Source organism: Cherax quadricarinatus, chromosome 10, assembly GCF_038502225.1.
Source record: "Cherax quadricarinatus isolate ZL_2023a chromosome 10, ASM3850222v1, whole genome shotgun sequence".
In the NCBI taxonomy this organism is placed as follows: domain Eukaryota; kingdom Metazoa; phylum Arthropoda; class Malacostraca; order Decapoda; family Parastacidae; genus Cherax; species Cherax quadricarinatus.
The window spans coordinates 7210577-7229796 of record NC_091301.1 but is presented as its reverse complement, the minus strand read 5'-3'; the positions used below and the strand labels follow the sequence as shown (position 1 = coordinate 7229796).

The window sequence follows — 19220 nt, the reverse complement described above, 5'->3', positions numbered from 1 at the left end:
GCTTCCCACACAATGCAATAAAAAATTTTGGATTGTGTGTGCCAAAGGGTAGGATGGCTGAAGGTAACCAAGTGGTCCATGTGATGTTCCAATCCCCTTTAGGTGGTGTGGACTACCTCAGTATTGCAATTAGTGGGGAAAGAAGGAGTAACAGACAATGACCCTCTCCATAATCCACCTGAGCAAAATTTAACAGGGGAGAAAATATCTCCACTACATAAGCTAAATAGAAGAGAGGGTTGCTGGGTTAATTCTTGAGCTCCAACACCAAATTAAGGTGACTCAGTGCCAGCGAAAGCAACAGGTTGGCCAACAGATTTATCTATCCAACTACTAGCCTACTTCAAAATAATTTGTTTGGTCATTTGACGTAGTGGTAGAAAGCCAGGCAAGTACTCAGAGACTAATCTACAGAAAAGGAACTGCCATGAGCTTCACTGATCTCTGCTTCTAGTACTGTAGTACAGAAATCCAATAGTTTCAACATTTCATATATGTACATTGGCCAGCCTGGTGCTACCATGGCAAGATACTAGAGTCAAGTGACCTGAACAACACCACTGGCTAGATGCCTCCTGCCCCTGACTTCTCGTACCTTATATGTACTGATAATCTCTCGTTCTCTGTATTGAATAAAATTTTAGTGTTGCACAATTGCCTTATATTCAAAGTTAATTCTTGGAGTTATTTGTAGCATAGCTAATTTTACATGTACCATAGATATGTCATACTGCATGATAAAATGATAATGCATAGAAGGATTAATTTCCTTCATGAGAGGCACCTTGATGCTGGTGAAGACTTCTTATTCTGGAAATCAGAACAAATTAAATTTCTTTTCCCTTAAAGGGAGGTTCAATGCTACTGCTTAGAGGCTTAGATTGCCTTCCATTTAACAGGCACTGTCTGTATGACCCTTAATTGTTTGGTGTTTCTCCCAAATACATATAAATAAAATAATAATAACTCAATTCCCTGAATCAAAGCACATGACCTGTCATTTCCAAAGTGTTGTATTATCCATCATGGTTTAGCTCTTCCCCATGAATATAATAATTAGGTATGTTGTGGCTGTTGCACAATTCAAGAATGGTATCCACATGTCCCATTAGCCAAGCCCCCTCTACCTCTACCTCTATACATACAAGAAGAATTATAGAGGGTGGTCATGCAATTGTAATGCATCAAAATATAAAAAATATGCATGTGTATGCATATACACTTGCATGTGTATGTACATGTGTGCATGCATTCTTTGGTGGATGTATGAACGGACATATACATTCGTGTTGAAAACTCTTGAAACCCTAAAGGTATGAATGAATGTACATGTGTATGTATGCATGACTCACGAAATCGTAATGACACGATTGCAAACAAACCATCACGGGCGGGATTTGAATCCGCGGTCAGAGAGTCTCAAAACTCCAGACCGTTGCATTAGCCACTGTGCCAGCTAGCTTCAATAAGATTTGTCCAACTAGGCGTATTTCTACACCATAGGAAGGTTAGCATAGGCAACACCGTGTCCACAAATGCAAGTTTTTACAGATGAATCTCCCGCTAGCATGGCCGTGACGAACTCTAGCTCAAGTCCCCTCAAAGCCGTCAACATGACTCACGAAATCGTAATGACACGATTGCAAACAAACCATACCACGGGCGGAATTTGAACCCACGGTTAGAGAGTCTCAAAACTCCAGACCGTCGCGTTAGCCACTGCGCTTTGAGGGGACTTGAGCTAGAGTTTATCACGGCCATGCTAGCAGGAGATTCGTCTGTAAAAACTTGCATTTGTGGACACATTGGTGCCTATGCTAACCTGGAGTTTACCTGGAGAGAGTTCCAGGGGTCAACGCCCCCGTGGCCAGGTCTGTGACCAGGCCTCCTGGTGGATCAGAGCCTGATCAACCAGGCTGTTACTGCTGGCTGCACGCAAACCAACGTACGAGCCACAGCCCGGCTGGTCAGGAACCGACTTTAGGTGCTTGTCCTGTATAGCCCTTGTGGCTTAGCTTTTCTTTTTGATTATAATAATAATAGGTGCTTCTCCAGTGCCAGCTTGAAGACTGCCAGGGGTCTGTTGGTAATCCCCCTTATGTATGCTGGGAGGCAGGTGAACAGTCTCGGGCCCCTGACACTTATTGTATGGTCTCTTAACGTGCTAGTGACACCCCTGCTTTTCATTCAAATTCAAAGTTTATTCTCTATAAAGATTACAATGTTGAATTTACAGAATTTGGTTGTTGTGTGGTTTACATGTAGTTAAATAATGATTACAGAGTGTACCACTAGAACGCCTAGCATGGCTAGGCATTTCGGGCAGACTTAGTTTAATCCTTTATTTTAAAATATTACAAATTATGAGGTAAGTTGGTATTATGGCTAAGTGACTAAATACTAGTTTGAGAGTTTAGCAATGTGAATGCTTTTGTTTTGGCACAGTACATAGTTTCAGTATTGGAGTATCATAGGATTCATTATTTTAAGATTGAGATTAATATTTCTGTTTATGGTCAAATGGGTGAGTGAGTGTAAGTGTGAACCACCAGGTGGTATTCGTGTAGTTAGTTGATGGGGTGTATCAGGGAGATAAGTTGTTTTCTAATGGTAGTTTTGAAGGTGATGAATGTGTCTGCAGTTCTAGAGTTCTCAGGTAGGGTGTTCCAGATTTTAGGGCCTTTGACATACATTGAATATTTGTAAAGGTTTAGTCGGACACGGGGAATGTCGTAGAGATGTTTGTGTCTGGTGTTATGCCTGTGGGTTCTGTCACAACTATCAAGAAAGCGTTTTAGGTCAAGGTTGATATTGGACTTTAAGGTCCTGTAGATGTAGATTGCACAGTAGTAAGTGTGGATGTACTGAACAGGGAGTAAGTTTAGATCTATGAAGAGTGGGGGGGTGTGTTGCCAGGGATGGGATTTAGTGATTATTCTTACTGCAGCTTTTTGTTGGGTTATTATTGGCTTTAGGTGTGTTGCTGCAGTTGATCCCCAAGCACAAATAGCATAGGTGAGGTATGGATAAATAAGTAAGTGGTATAGTGTGAGAAGGGCATTTTGCGGCACGTAGTATCGTATCTTGGAGAGGATCCCAACCGTTTTGGATACTTTTTTGGTTATGTGTTGGATATGGGTGCTGAAATTCAGGTTGTTGTCAAGGTATAGGCCTAGGAATTTGCCCTCATTATGTCTGGTAATTAGAGTGTTGTCGATCCTAATGTTAATTTGTGCATCTCCTGCTCTGCTACCAAACATAATATAGTAGGTTTTGTCAGTGTTAAGCGTAAGTTTATTGGCTGTCATCCAAGTCGATATTTTGATCACTTTGGGGGGATGTTGCATCGTCTGCCAAGTCTTTTGCTTTCATATGGTGTAGAAATACACCTAGTTGGACGAATCTTATTGAAGCTAGCTGGCGCAGTGGCTAACGCGATGGTCTGGAGTTTTGAAACTCTCTGACCACGGCTTCAAATCCCGCCCATGGTATGGTATGTATGCATGTGCATGTATTTTTTGTACTTATCTATTTGTTTACCTGGACAGAGTTCTGGGGGTCCACGCCCCTGCAGCCCAGTCTGTGACCAGGCCTCATGGTGGATCAGAGCCTGATCAACCAGGCTGTTACTGCTGGCTGCATGCAATCCAACTTACGAGCCACAGCCCGGCTGGTCAGGTACCGACTTTAGGGACTTGTCCAGTGCCTGCTTGAAGACAGCCAGGGGTCTATTGGTAATCTGCCTTATGTATGCTGGGAGGCAGTTGAACAGTCTCAGGCCCCTGACACTTATTGTGCTGTCTCTTAATGTGCTAATGACACCCCTGCTTTTCATTGGGGAGATGTTGCATCGTCTGCAGAGTCTTTTGCTTTTGTAGTGAGTGATTTTCGTGTGCAAGTTCGGTACTAGTCCCTCTAGGATTTTCCAGGTATATATAATCATGTATCTCTCCCGCCTGCATTCCAGGGAGTACAGGTTCAGAAACTTCAAGCGCTCCCAGTAATTGAGGTATTTTATCTCCGTTATGCGCACTGTGAAGGTTCTCTGTACATTTTCTAGGTCGGCAATTTCACCTGCCTTGAAAGGTGCTGTTAGCATGCAGCAATATTCCAGCCTAGATAGAACAAGTGACCTGAAGAGTGTCATCATGGGCTTGCCATCCCTAGTTTTGAAGGTTCTCATTATCCATCCTGTCATTTTTCTAGCAGATGCAATTGATACAATGTTATGGTCCTTGAAAGTGAGATCCTCCGACATGATCACTCCCAGGTCTTTGACGTTGGTTTTTCACTCTATTTTGTGGCTGGAATTTGTTTTGTACTCTGATGAAGTTTTAATTTCCTCATGTTTACCATATCGGAGTAATTGAAATTTCTCATCATTGAACTTCATATTGTTTTCAGCAGCCCATTGAAAGATTTGGTTGATGTCTGCCTGGAGCCTTGCAGTATCTGCAATGGAAGACACTGCCATGCAGATTCGGGTGTCATCTGCAAAGGAAGACACGGTGCTGTGGCTGACATCCTTGTCTATGTCAGATATGAGGATGAGAAACAAGATGGGAGTGAGTACTGTGCCTTGCGGAACAGAGTTTTTCACCGTAGCCGCCTCAGACTTAACTCTGTTGACTACTACTCTTTTTGTTCTGTTTGTGAGGAAATTATAGATCCATCTACCAATTTTTCCTGTTATTCCTTTAGCACGCATTTTGTGCACTATTACACCATGGTCACACTTGTCGAAGGCTTTTGCAAAGTCTGTATATATTACATCTGCATTCTTTTTGTCTTCTAGTGCAGATATCTAGGACCTTGTCATAGTGATCCAGTAGTTGGGACAGACAGGAGCAACCTGCTCTAAACCCATGTTGCCCTGGGTTGCGTAATTGATGGGTATCTAGATGGGTGGCGATCTTGCTTCTTAGGACCCTTTCAAAGATTTTTATGATATGGGATGTTAGTGCTATCGGTCTGTAGTTCTTTGCTATTGCTTTACTGCCCCCTTTGTGGAGTGGGGCTATGTCTGTTGTTTTTAGTAACTGTGGGACGACCCCTGTGTCCATGCTCCCTCTCCATAGGATGTTCCAAGAGTCTGGCCCTGGGGCAGAGTGCATGGGCATGTCATTTATTGCCTGTTCGAAGTCATTTGGCGTCAGGATAACATCAGATAGGCTAGAGTTTACCAAATTCTGTGGCTCTCTCATAAAAAATTAATTTAGATCTTCGACTCTCAGTCTGGTTAGCGACTTGCTAAAAACCGAGTCATATTGGGACTTGAGTAGCTCACTCATTTCCTTGCTGCCATCTGTGTAGGACCCATCATCCACCATGAGGCCTGGTCACAGACTGGGCCGCAGGGGTGTTGACCCCTAGAACTCTGTCCAGGTAAACAAATAGATAAGTACAAAAAATACATGCACATGCATACATACCATACCACGGGCGGGATTTGAATACGCTGTCAGAGAGTTTCAAAACTCCAGACCGTCGCGTTAGCCACTGCGCCAGCTAGCTTCAATAAGATTCGTCCAACTAGGTGTATTTCTACACCATACGAAAGCAAAAGACTTGGCAGACGATGCAACATCCCCCCAATGAAAAGCAGGGGTGTCACTAGCACGTTAAGAGACCATACAGTAAGTGTCAGGGGCCCGAGACTGTTCAACTGCCTCCCAGCATACATAAGGGGGATTACCAACAGACCCCTGGCAGTCTTCAAGCTGGCACTGGACAAGCACCTAAAGTCGGTTCCTGACCAGCCGGGCTGTGGCTCGTACGTTGGTTTGCGTGCAGCCAGCAGTAACAGCCTGGTTGATCAGGCTCTGATCCACCAGGAGGCCTGGTCACAGACCGGGCCGCGGGGGCGTTGACCCCCGGAACTCTCTCCAGGTAAACTCCAGGTTAGCATAGGCACCACTGTGTCCACAAATGCAAGTTTTTACAGACGAATCTCCTGCTAGCATGGCCGTGACGAGCTCTAGCTCAAGTCCCCTCAAAGCGCAGTGGCTAACGCGACAGTCTGGAGTTTTGAGACAGTTGTGACCGGGTGTGGAAGTGTGAATTGCTCACTACACTATAATTTGTTCATGATTGTAGCCATGTATAAACGTAAGTAACCATTCTTACAGAATTCATTACCTCTGTAACTTGTGAGCTCATTACCTTTGTACCTAGTTCAGCTATCAAAACTTTGGGGGCCCAGTCCCTGGACCCATTACGTACCTCTGTAATCTGTAAATACCTTTGTAACTTGTCATGATTGTGACCAGACCTACCTGGAGTTCATTACCTTTGTAAATTGTGAGTTCATTACCTTTGTAAATTGTGAGTTCATTACCTCTGTAACTTGCTCAGCTATCAAAACTTTGGAGTCCAGTCCCTGGACCAATTATGTACCTCTGTAATCTTTTGACTACCGCCCACAGGATGGGTAGGGGTGCATAGTAAACATATTAAACTAACTTACATGTTTAAGTAGGGGCCCAATACTGGATGTTGTTCTCAACTTTGATTTGGTTACAGGGGTCGATTCTCTGATCCTGGCACAGCCTCTTAACCTGCCACTCTTCAGATTCATTCTCTCTTAGTCTCATGGGCCCTATTGTACCTGATCCTAAAACTATGTCATATGGAGCCTGCCTCCACCTGTTTTTCATCAGGATCATGCTATGTACTTCCCAACCACTGAAACTAAAGAAATATTTATGAACATCCCTGTGGCTCATCTGTGAATTTTAACTTCCACCAGTGTCCCCAAGTGCCCATTTCTCGCCTCATAAACAGCCTTTTCCTGTTTATCAATTCCCCATTTTTCCTCAAGGGAGGTTCCTTGATGCAAGTGAGGGACTCTTGATCTAAGGAATTGAATCTGTGCTCAAGTTCTCTAAATTGAGCCTCAATACCTTCCATCCCCCCTACAGGCGCTGTATAATCCCTAAGGGTTTAGTGTTCCCCCATGATTATAATAATCACTTTCCCAGTATTTTGCATGTTATCATATCCCCCTTGGTTCTACTGTCCTCCAATGTTGTTAGGCTTAATTCTGTTAGCCTCTCCCCATAGATCATGCCACTCAGCTCTAGAACAAGCCTTGTTGAATATTTTTACTTTCTCCAATTTCCTAACAAGTTCTTTCAGGTGTGGTTTCAGTACTGGTGCTGCATACTCCAAGATGAGCCTGTTCTTCCCCACTGCTGTGCATGAAAGCCAAGATCCCTGCAGTTGCTTCTTGCTCTCATTTTCTTAACCACTTCTGATCTCATTCTCATGTTATTGCAGTGTACTCTGATGGTTGGGTTTGCAGCAGTGTTTCTTGACAGTGTGGTGCGAGATCATTTGTTAAACTTAGCTAGCATTTTTACAGCTGAATTGTATGCAATTCTCATTGCAATTATCCATATTGCATCTATGCCTACTTCAAACATTGTAATTGTCTCAGACTTCTTTAGTGCTTTGCATGCTATCAAAAATTTGATTCACCTCGTTCCCTAGTTCTTCGTATACAACTTTGGTTACGCCTCTTTACTAGCAAAAATAAAGAAATCGTTGATGCTCAGGGCAATGAGCAGGCAGACTGCTGCGCGATCTGCAGTACGTGACCTACCAGTTTCATATAGAGGTATTCCATTCTCTGACTATCTTGCTACACAACGTTCTGTAATCTCAGAGAATTTATAGAGGTATTCCATTCTCTGACTATCTTGCTGTAATCTCTATCCACCTTCACAACCGTTGGCAACAACGTTGGTCTGATATGACTCATATCAAATTACATTATATGAATCCAAGTTTGGGTTTCTGGTCTTCTTATTGTCATCAATACCGAGGTTGTAAGATGACACTCTCGTCTTCGCATCGGACACACTCGTCCAACTCATGAGTATCTCATGGAGAGGTGCCCTGTTCTACTTTGTGAGAATTGTCTAGTTCCTGTTTCAATTTCCCATATTATATTGGACTGTCCTGTCTGTCAATAAGCATGCAGCATCCAACGTCGTCACTTCTCTAACACTCTTACTTTATTTTCCCTCTTTGCTGATGGACCCACTTTTGACACAGACTCCCTCTTCTACTTTTTGACAGTAACTTATTTATTACACAAACTTTGATAACCCTTCCATTAGCATTTCTCACAGCCCTTCCTAACTTAACCTTTATTGTCATCTCCACCTTTATTTATCATTAGATCCTGCATCAGTCCCTACCTGGAGTTTACCTGGAGAGAGTTTTGGGGGTCAACGCCCCCGCGGCCCGGTCTGTGACCAGGCCTCCTGGTGGATCAGCCCCTGATCAACCAGGCTGTTGCTGCTGGCTGCACGCAAACCAACGTACGAGCCACAGCCCGGCTGATCAGGAACTGACTTTAGGTGCTTGTCCAGTGCCAGCTTGAAGACTGCCAGGGGTCTGTTGGTAATCCCCCTTATGTGTGCTGGGAGGCAGTTGAACAGTCTCGGGCCCCTGACACTTATTGTATGGTCTCTTAACGTGCTAGTGACACCCCTGCTTTTCATTGGGGGGATGGTGCATCGTCTGCCAAGTCTTTTGCTTTCGTAGTGAGTGATTTTCGTGTGCAAGTTCGGTACTAGTCCCTCTAGGATTTTCCAGGTGTATATAATCATGTATCTCTCCCTCCTGCATTCCAGGGAATACAGGTTTAGAAACCTCAAGCACTCCCAGTAATTGAGGTGTTTTATCTCCGTTATGCGCGCCGTGAAAGTTCTCTGTACATTTTCTAGGTCGGCAATTTCACCTGCCTTGAAAGGTGCTGTTAGAGTGCAGCAATATTCCAGCCTAGATAGAACAAGTGACCTGAAGAGTGTCATCATGGGCTTGGCCTCCCTAGTTTTGAAGGTTCTCATTATCCATCCTGTCATTTTTCTAGCAGATGCGATTGATACAATGTTATGGTCCTTGAAGGTGAGATCCTCCGACATAATCACTCCCAGGTCTTTGACGTTGGTGTTTCGCTCTATTTTGTGGCCAGAATTTGTTTTGTACTCTGATGAAGATTTAATTTCCTCATGTTTACCATATCTGAGCAGCGATGTATGACCCTGGTAGGTTTAGCGCTTTGTTTTGATCATAATAATAATAATAATCCAAGATGACTCTAGTGTATGTTGTATAAAGGGCCCAGAATGAATTTGCTGAAATTCCTGAAGGCTGTTCTTGTAGATGCAATATCAAATGCCTTCTTGCAATTCCCATCTCTCCTGTTGCATAGCTGTTACTTTGTTAAAGTACTCTTAATAAGATAGATGAGATTTGCCATCGCTGAACCCATGTGTGGAAAATACTGTATATATTTTCCGGAAATACGGTAATTTATAGGTAAATAGATGCCCTATATTGTATTTTTAAAAGAAGTATGTTATCGAAAAAAAGAAGAGACTCGCCATCTTGGTTTTGAATTGTACAAACGTTGGTGTAATGGGAAGAATTTTTCGTGCTCTAGAGGTTAAAATTGTGTTGACACCTCTCAAATAGGAGGCGAAATTGGTGGATGTGCATTCCTGCATAACTTGAGATATCAGGCGACTGGACAAGACAGCTCCAGGAACCTCAGATAAGCTCTCTAGATTTGTGTGTAATTCTGGCCAGCATTATTTTCATAGATTTAGTTAGAGTGAGGTTTTCTGAGTATGATACACATTAATCTCCAGTCAAATTGGTGAGTGATATTAAGATATATTTTCCTTCTGTTGTGTAATTGTGTATATATATAACCATTTATTATTTTTAATATACAGTCCACAAATTTATATATTTACCAGTATTCCTGGTGTATGTATATTTCATTTAATTAATAGGCCCAGAGCAACTTGTGGTTATGAAAGTGGTAGGTATCGAAGGGGGACATTTTGTGCGACCTAGGTGTCCCAAATTCCTACTTTTCTATGTAACACTGATAAATAATAATTATCTTCGTTATCATTTACTGTTATGTACATAATTAGTTACATTCAGATAAGTGCAATTTTCCACACCATGCTCATTATTGTATATGAAACTACTTCTCTCAGTGTTCTACCACTCTCCTTGCTGTATGATCCTTATGGGTTTAGCGCTTGGTTATGATCATAATAAATCTACCAATTCTCCATGGGAAAGTGGAATAGAATTCTTCCTCTGTAAGCCAGTAAGCTATGCGTGTAGTAAGAGGCCACTAAAATGCCGGAAGCAAGGGACTAGTAATCCCTTCTGTGTACATTACTAAATTTAAAATGAGCTTTCATTTTTCTTTTTTGGTCACCCTGCGTCAGTGGATATGGCTGGTACCTGGAGTTTACCAGGAGAGGATTTGGGGATCAACGCCCCCACGGCCTGATCTGTGACCAAGCCTCATGGTGGATCAGGGTCTGATCAACCAGGCTGTTACTGCTGGCCGCACACAAGCTGACGTACGAACCACAGCCCGGTTGGTCAGGTACTGACTATAGGTGCCTGTCCAGTGCCTTGTTGAAGACAGCCAGGGGTCTGTTGGTAATACCCCTTATATATGCTGAGAGGCAATTGAACAGTCTTGGGCCCCGGACACTTATTGTGTTGTCTCTCAGTGTACTCGTGGCGCCCCTGCTTTTCATCGGGGGAATGTTGCATCTCCTGCCGAATCTTTTGCTTTCATAGGGAGTGATTTTCGTGTGCAGGTTTGATACCAGTCCCTCCAGGACCTTCCAAATGTATTTTATCATGTATCTCTCTCACCTGCATTCGAGGGAATACAGATCAAGGACCTTCAACCATTCCCAGTAGTTTAGGTGCCTTATCGTACTTATGTGTGCCGTGAAAGTTCTTTGTATACTCTCTAGGTCTGCAATGTCGCCAGCCTTGAAGGGGGCCGTTAGTGTATAGCAGTATTCTAGCCTAGAGAGCACAAGCGGTGTGGAAAATTTTTTGATTTTCCGAAGCTATAGTGCCTAATAGGTGTTTAATGTGTTGATATGAGGCAAAAATGTATTTGACAATAGGATAGAACCAAGAGTTCCCTTTGCGCATGCGTGGATGTGCGGGGGTATAGGTCGAACTGGGGCACAAGGAGGCGGGTGTGTTTTTGAATATAGTGAGGAGGCTGGGAAAGCATGGAACCAGGAAATTGGCGTTCATGGCGGCCTAAGGATTAATATGGGCCTCACTTCATAATAGGAAGTGTCGTAACTGTTCCTGGTGAAGAGTGAGGGAACGTGATTTACGGGACCACCGTAAAAAGGTGGTAAAATTAGTGAATAATGGTTCGACCGGGTGTGACTGGTGTGCTGCCATGGTGTGTGTCCAGGGGAAATACCCGTGTGTTAATCCTCACTCATCGGCCTCAGATCTTAATGGAGTGACCTCTAATGTGTATAATAATTATGAGACGTTAAATCGTCTTGTGAATGGTAATGTAATCAGTGATAATAACATTGAGTTAAGAGAATGCGGGATGTGAAATAGATCGCCCTGCTCCGAGTGAACGCGTGATTCTCGTACCGAGGATAGTGAAGCTTTATGGAATCACAACTTCTAAACCGGGACAAACCGACGGATACCTCGTCCTGCTGGAATAAGAACCGTGTCGGTGTAGCAGGACATCAAAATGAGATGGTGAATGGAGGGAATAAGGAGTATCAATCACCCACAGTTAAGTAACCCTTCTAGTTATAGCAGACTGATACTGGCCAGTTAGATATGTTGTAATTGGATAGGTTATGGGTGATCCAGCTACATCAAGTTACCACCAGAGAATATCTGGTAAGTGGTGAGATTATGTACAAGTGTTTTCCTTGATGGATATATCCATGTGTAACCTACCCCACCCCCCTTCTCAGTTAAACTAATATAGTCTATACAGTCCACAATTAATTAGTAGCACCGTACTTGTGGGTGCTATCCAATCCATACTGGTCTCGGATAGATATGGATAAGATTGTGAGGTCGAAGGAACCACTTGCCGTGACCAGGGGTGGTTAAGTTTTCTCACATGTCTACACAGGGTGACTACGGTAAACCATATGGTTGTCTCCCAATGAGTTTACTTGCAAGCAGGTAATGTTGAGGTACATAAAGGTAATCACCCTAGAAAATTTTCCATAAGCGGTATGTTGAAAGAAAAAATCTAAAAATCTCCTGATAATCTTTTTATTATCTTGCAATGTATGTATGCATGTCAGAGAAATCAGTCTGTAGTTAAACACTTTCTTTTTTTATATAAAAGGCCAACTTTCGCTGTTGTGGAAAATTGCATTTATCTGAATGTATCATTATATACATAACAGCAAATGAACATAGATAATTATTATTTATCAGTTAGACAAGTAGGAATTTGGGACACCTAGGTCGCAAAAAATGTCCCCCTTCGATACCTACCACTGTCATATCCACAAGTTGCTCTGGACCTATTAATTAAATGAAATATACATCACCAGGAATGCTGGTAAATATATAAATTTGTGGACTGTATATTAAAAAATAATAAATGATTATATATACACATACATAACGGGAAAATATCTTAATATCACTCACCAATTTGACTGGAGATTAATGTGTATCATACTCAAAAAACCTCACTGTCTATCTATGAAAATAACACTGGCCAGGTTACTACATAAGACTTATCTGAGGTTCCTGGAGCTGTCTTGTCCAGTCGCCTGATATCTCAAGTTATGCACATCCAACAATTTCGTCTCCTATTTGAGAGGTGCCAGCCCAATTTTAACCTCTAGAGCACGAAAAATTCTTCCCATTACAACAACGTTTCTAATCCAAATTCAAACAAAATGGCGACTGTCCATCTTTTTAAAAATACACTTTTATTAAATACAATATAGGGCATCTATTTACCTATAAATTACCGTATTTCCGGAAAATATACAGCATTTTCCACAGCTGTCATCCAGGTCGCTGGCAACTTTCCCATATCCATTGACTTACAGCAGATTATAGCCTGTGGTTCGGACAATTTTCTGCTCCCTCTGACAGAATCCACGATGTCACCTTATCAGGTCCCATTGTCTTTGATGTATCTAGGTTCAACACAAGTTTCTAGACCTCCACGTATGTGTATGTATCCTTGAGAGTATGTTTCTACTCACCTAATTGTACTCCTCTAATTGTGGTTGCAGGAGTCGAGACTCAGCTCCTGGTCCCGCCTCTACTGATCGCTACTAGGTCTTCTCTCTCCCTGCTCCATGTGCTTATGTATACGTGTGCATATGTATGTGTAATAATATCCCTCGGGTACATTTGGCAGACTATTCCCGTAGTATGTGTAGATAACCTAGGATGGGTATGGGGTTGTCTCTGAATGCATTAATTTTATCGCACTCCAGTACATAATGACGCAGGGTGTGACAATAGTCCATCTGGCAAAGTTTACATTTCGTTTGGTCTACATCTGGTGGTGGTGATTTAACCTGCCAAAGATACTTGTAACCCAGCCGGAGCCGGGCGGTAGTGACATCCAAGAGTCTGCTTATTTTGTTGGATGCACCATAGACATGTGGCTCCTCCTGCATGATTGAATGATAACAGATGGACTGACTTGTGTCAATCTCCTTGAGTCTTAAGTCAATAAAATTCAGTTGAAGTTCTTTGTAACTTGTCATGATTGTGACTAGATCTACCTGGAGGTCATTACCTTTGTAACTTGCTCTGCTATCCAAACTTTGGGGTCCAGTCCCTGGACCCATTATGTACCTCTGTGCATAATAAAGATGTTAAACTAGCTAAACTTCCTTCATCTTCCAGCTCTGGGCAATGTTTCCTCCCTGTACATCAGGAAGCAGGGTTAGATAAGGTGTTAACTATCAGTGCTCTTGCAAATTTAACTGTAAGTGGAACAGTAAGTAAAAGAATACTAGCAGCGGCGATAGTGAAATGTAGACATGTTTGCTCATGGAGTGAGACACCTGTCTGTACTGGTGTTTAGGCCTAGGTCCGCTGTATCTGTGTTGGGAATTTAATGTTCCCGTTTCTCTTTCCGGTGGAAACTTTGTTTCCTTACTCAGCCCCGCCCAGCTTTGGACAATACATTTTCCCGGATTCCGGGGGAGGGGAGGATTTAATAAAGCCACAGTTATCTTTGGTGGCCCTGAATAACCCCAGTGTCAGTCGACTGGTGGGAGGCTCACTCAGGTGAGGGTAAGTAAATTTATTCAGGTAAATGTGCACATAAATAGTTACATAAACGATCATACATAGCAGGATATGTGTAGATTACCTAGGATAACCCTAAAAAGTTAAGGTGACTTATTTCCATTGGGGTCCTTGATTTACACTGGGGGTGCTGTATAGCCCTTGTGGCTTAGCGCTTCTTTTTGATTATAATAATACACTGGGGGTGTGTACGTAAGTTTATTTAGGCACAGGTACACATAAGTACAATTATCATATATAGCGTAAATTATCTGGGAAACCCCCCAAAATAAGTACAATTATCATAAATAGTGAATTACCTAAGATAACCAGAAAAAAAAAGGACTATTTCTATGAGGGGCGTCTGGCTTGGCTGGGGATTGGCGAGGAGGTCTAACTTGTCTTTATGGTAACGTCTAGTTCCTGTTTCTATTTAGGAAAGTATTGCTATTCTCTATTCTTTCATCGTCCAGCTTTAGGCAGTATGTCTTCGTACATCAGGAAGTAAGGTTCGATGTGTCTTACGTTGTCACTGTCACTTACAAACCCAACACGACGCAGGTGGGAGACTCCAAGTTTATTCGGGCTCAGTAAAGTAAGTTTATTCAAGTATACACAAATACAGTTACATACATTATCATACATAGCAGCATATGTGTAGAGAACCTGGGATAACACAAAAAAGTCAGACAGAGTGACTTGTTTCCATTGGGGTCCTTTTACCTTATTATTATAATAATAATATAATAATAATATTTCTATTTACTACAAGTACATGTACAAGGTATACAGTCCTAGCTGACAACAATGACATACTACTATATAGAAAGTCCCTTGTTATGCTCCGCATTTCAGGCAAATTAGGTCAGTGTCCCAAGATGCGACCCACACCAGTCGACTAATACCCAGGTACCCATTTTACTGATGGGGAACATAGACAACAGGTGGAAAGAAACACGTCCAATGTTTCTACTCTGGCTGGGAATTGAACCCAGGCCCTCGCCGTGTGAAGCAAGAGCGTTAACCACCAGGCCACCAGTTTATAATATTTTATTATTCTATAATGAAGATAATATCTTACTATCATACTAAAAAGACTATCTACAATACAAGGGTCATTACTGAGAATAAGGTAAAATTACACTTGTGTTAGCTAAAAAAATAAAAAATCATTCCCCTCCTTTTCTGTAGCTACATTCATTAGGTACCTTTTGGCACTCTTCTTGAACTGGTTCATGCTATGACTGGCTTTGTCATGTGCGGGCAGTCTGTTCCATCCAAACAGTCATAGATAGCCATACAGAACAAATAAAATCTCTTAATACAAAGGTTGAAGAAGCAGTAAAAGACTGGAAGAACAACTTAGATAACCAGTTCAGTGACTACTTTGCTCTCCAAGAAGATAAAACTGAACAAGATAAACTATCGGACGCAGTAATAGTTAACAGTCCACTTTTTCCCAGTGATATGAACCAAACAAACAGTAAAGAAATTACTCTCCAGATCATAAAGGACCAAACAAAAGTTACAGTACCAGAGTCAGAAATAAAGGAAGCCAGGTTACTAGGATCCCATATTAGAAAAAGTGTTATACTTAGATTCCACTCACATGACAGGAAAAAAGACTTAATAATTGTATCTATTAAAGTAAAGAAAGAGGTATACATAAACGAGTGTCTTACCAAAAAACGTCAGAACCTCCTGCATAGAGTCAGAAAACTTAAGCGGGAGAATAATGACACAATACATCAATGCTTCACATGGGATGGGAAAATTCTAGTTAGGAAAACAAATGTAGGTCAACTGTACACAATCACGAACGAGAATGATCTATCACGATTTCTCAGGGATACTAATTTGCAGAGAATAACTAAACAATGTCCAACCTAAAAGCCTACGTAGTGTAGTGTATGTTTTGCTCCATTATTGTTCAAATTTCATAGTACAATCTCTTAGTAATTAAATAATCAACTACCTCATTATGTGATTTTACTAGTAAGCATAAGTCACCTTATGTAATTTTCATATTTACTATTGTTTGCTTAAATATTAGCTGAATTGATACTTTCTCTGTCCATATTACTACCTCATATTTTTTTAAATACTATTAACTGATATTACTTACAAAAATTAATAATTAATTACCATTTTTACTATCAGTACAATTTACTCTTAACATTTTTGACATCATTTAATTACCATTACTTGTCTAATTACCATAACCTGTTTTAATACTCACCCACAACCAAATAAATACTGAATAATTGTATCTTATAAATTGTATATCTTAAATGTTTCTCATAATTGTATCACAGAAATATTTAACCTGAGACCCAATCAAACTTTATTTTTTAATTACATTACCTAACAGAATACTCTATTCTACTGAATGTACAGCAATGCATGCAACCACATGACCTGTCTTTGTAATACTCACTAGAGCTTAATTGTTATCTGTTTACAATAATGTTTAGGAATGCTTAGTTAATCTCAAGTTAATTTTAAGCCTGCCCATAATGCTCTGCATACAAGGGGCTTTGGCATGCTGCACTCAATCGTATTCTTTTGTACTTTTCTGTATCATGTTCAAATTAATAAATAAATAAATAAATAAATAAATAAGTAAATACCACATTTACTATCTTAAAGTACTCTTAAATACCTTGTACTGCCAAATAACCTCTCGTATAACTACCAGTGCAATATTGAATCCAAATAACTGTTCTTAAAATTTAATACTTGAAATAAACATTACTTTTCACTTTTTTCTTTTTTTTTTTTTTTTTTTTTGCTAATCTTTTTTTGTAATCATTATTACTTACTAAAATTTTATTAAACACCATATTTACTACCAGTCAATTTTACTTTTGTAAATTAATCATTATTTTTTACTTTTCATAACATTTTGTTGCCAAAATTTCAAGTTTGTATATTCAACTCCAACCTTTATATTATCCTTTGTACCTGTGTACCTGTCTACCATCTTACTATCATATTATAACCAAGTCATTGCCATGGTTATTTTTTACTTATTATTCTTTCGGTACTTTAATTTGTGAATTTTATTTTGTCAATTTAAATCTAGTTATACTCTTGATCTTGTTAACAACCTATATCAGACCCTAGTGCAATTGCAAGTACCATTTTAATTTGTATTTTTATATTATAAGTTTATACCTAGTTGTACTGTAGCTCATTCTAGCTCAATACATAGACAACACCTAAACTAACTATACCTAGTTGTACTTTAGCTCATTCTAGCTCAATACATAGACAACACTAAATTCATTATATTAGACCTTAGTGCAATTACAAGAGTGAGTCTGGTGCCACTTGTAAATTATTTTTTTTTTTTTTATAGTATTAGTTTATACCTAGTTGTACTTTAGCTCATTCTAGCACAACACATTGACAATATCAATTTCATTATGTTTATTAGTGACTATACTCTATGTGACCAAAGTGCTTTAGCGGTATACTTGTCCAAACCTCCCACCACTACAGAAATCAGTATTAGAACTCGCCACATAATACAGGATATAAACAACCACTATTTAAACCGAAAAGATGAATGATCATGTTGACCCTTATCTAAACCTCCATAATCTAACACACAATCAAAACTTATTGGAAAGTAACTGCCTTTATTGCACAGCATCACAAGCCAGCACTATCCTGAACACTGCTCAAAGTCTATCAGTTCTTAACTACAACATCAGGTCCTTAAGCAAACACTATGATGACCTCCTGGCACTCCTTGAGTCACTAAAGACACCCTTCTCCTGCATTATTCTTACTGAGTCCTGGCTTAAGCAGGACACAATTGATATCTACCCACTACCAGGATACACAGCAATCCACAACTGCAGACCATACCAAGTTGGGGGTGGTACTGCAATCTATTACTCTAGCCAACTATCTTGTATTAGCACTAATTGCTTTAGTGATGAATATGGGGAATGCATTTTTGCTAATTTTACCGTAAAAAACCTCAAGACGCCAATAACAATCGGTGCCATATACCGGATACCCCACACAAACATTCCAAACTTCAGTGAGAATCTAAAGTCACTAATAACAAACAGACAAAAGAACAAGCACCACCTTCTCTTAGCTGGAGACTTCAATATCAACCTTGGCCTACCAGATGATCAGACTGGAACTGATTTCATCAACAATATGAACAACATACTCCTCATACCAACAATAACTAAACCAACCAGGCTGACTGAGACAAGTGCAACCATAATAGACCACATATGGACCAATATACTAGCCCCCCTTAAATCAGGGATAATCACAGACAGCACTACTGACCACTACCCAACCTTCCTCTTAACAAACATTAGTAAGCCACCACTCGAATACAACAAAGTTTCATTTAGACTCCATGATGAGGCCTCAATAAGGAATTTCACAGCAGACCTAGAGACTGTTGACTGGCCTACAGAATTCTCCAATGCCAATGGCATTGACGATTGGACAGACATTTTTCTTAACAAAATAATTAGATTATACAACAAACATTGTCCTATAAAAACGAAACAGATCACGAATAAATGGCTTGGTTGCCCATGGCTAACCAGCAGCATTCTGAAATCCATTGATAAGAAACACCAATATGAAAAGCAATATAGACAGGGCTTAATACACAAAGATATTCTTAAGCAATATTCAACAGTTCTCACCAAATTAATGAAGAAAGCCAAACAACTGTACTACTCCAGCAGATTCGCTGACACAAGAGGAGATATAAAAAAGACCTGGAAAACACTTTCCCAGATTCTGGGGACCCACAAACTGAAAAAAACCAAGAATATTGTTCTAACTAAACCTCATGGAACACCACTGCATCCCAATGATACAGCTAACAAGATAAACGACTTCTTCTCAAACATAGGATCTAATCTCGCCAGTAAAATCCCACGTACCAATGCCCGTGCCGGGGACTACCTAGATGGGAATTTCCCAAATTCCTTCTATCTTGTACCAACTGAGCCCACGGAAGTCACCACCACGATCATAAAGTCACTTAAAAATAACTCTGGGAATCTGTCTCACGTCCCACCATTATTGTACAAGCGAGCAGCCCATGTCCTTTCTCATGC

The 19220-nt window shown here is 40.7% G+C and overlaps 1 protein-coding gene across 3 annotated transcripts in view; it reads left to right on the top strand.

Moving 5' to 3' along the window:
- Window positions 1-13905: 13905 nt before the first annotated feature.
- The window catches only part of LSm-4 (Like Sm protein 4), a 50711-nt gene continuing 45396 nt past the window's right edge, over window positions 13906-19220 (top strand). Inside the window, exon 1 of one of the 3 annotated variants that reach the window (XM_070083589.1) lies at window positions 13906-14118. The gene's annotated coding sequence lies outside the window, so the exon portion shown is untranslated. The remainder of the gene's footprint in view (window positions 14119-19220) is intronic. The other 2 variants (XM_070083590.1, XM_070083588.1) reach the window with 2 other exon arrangements.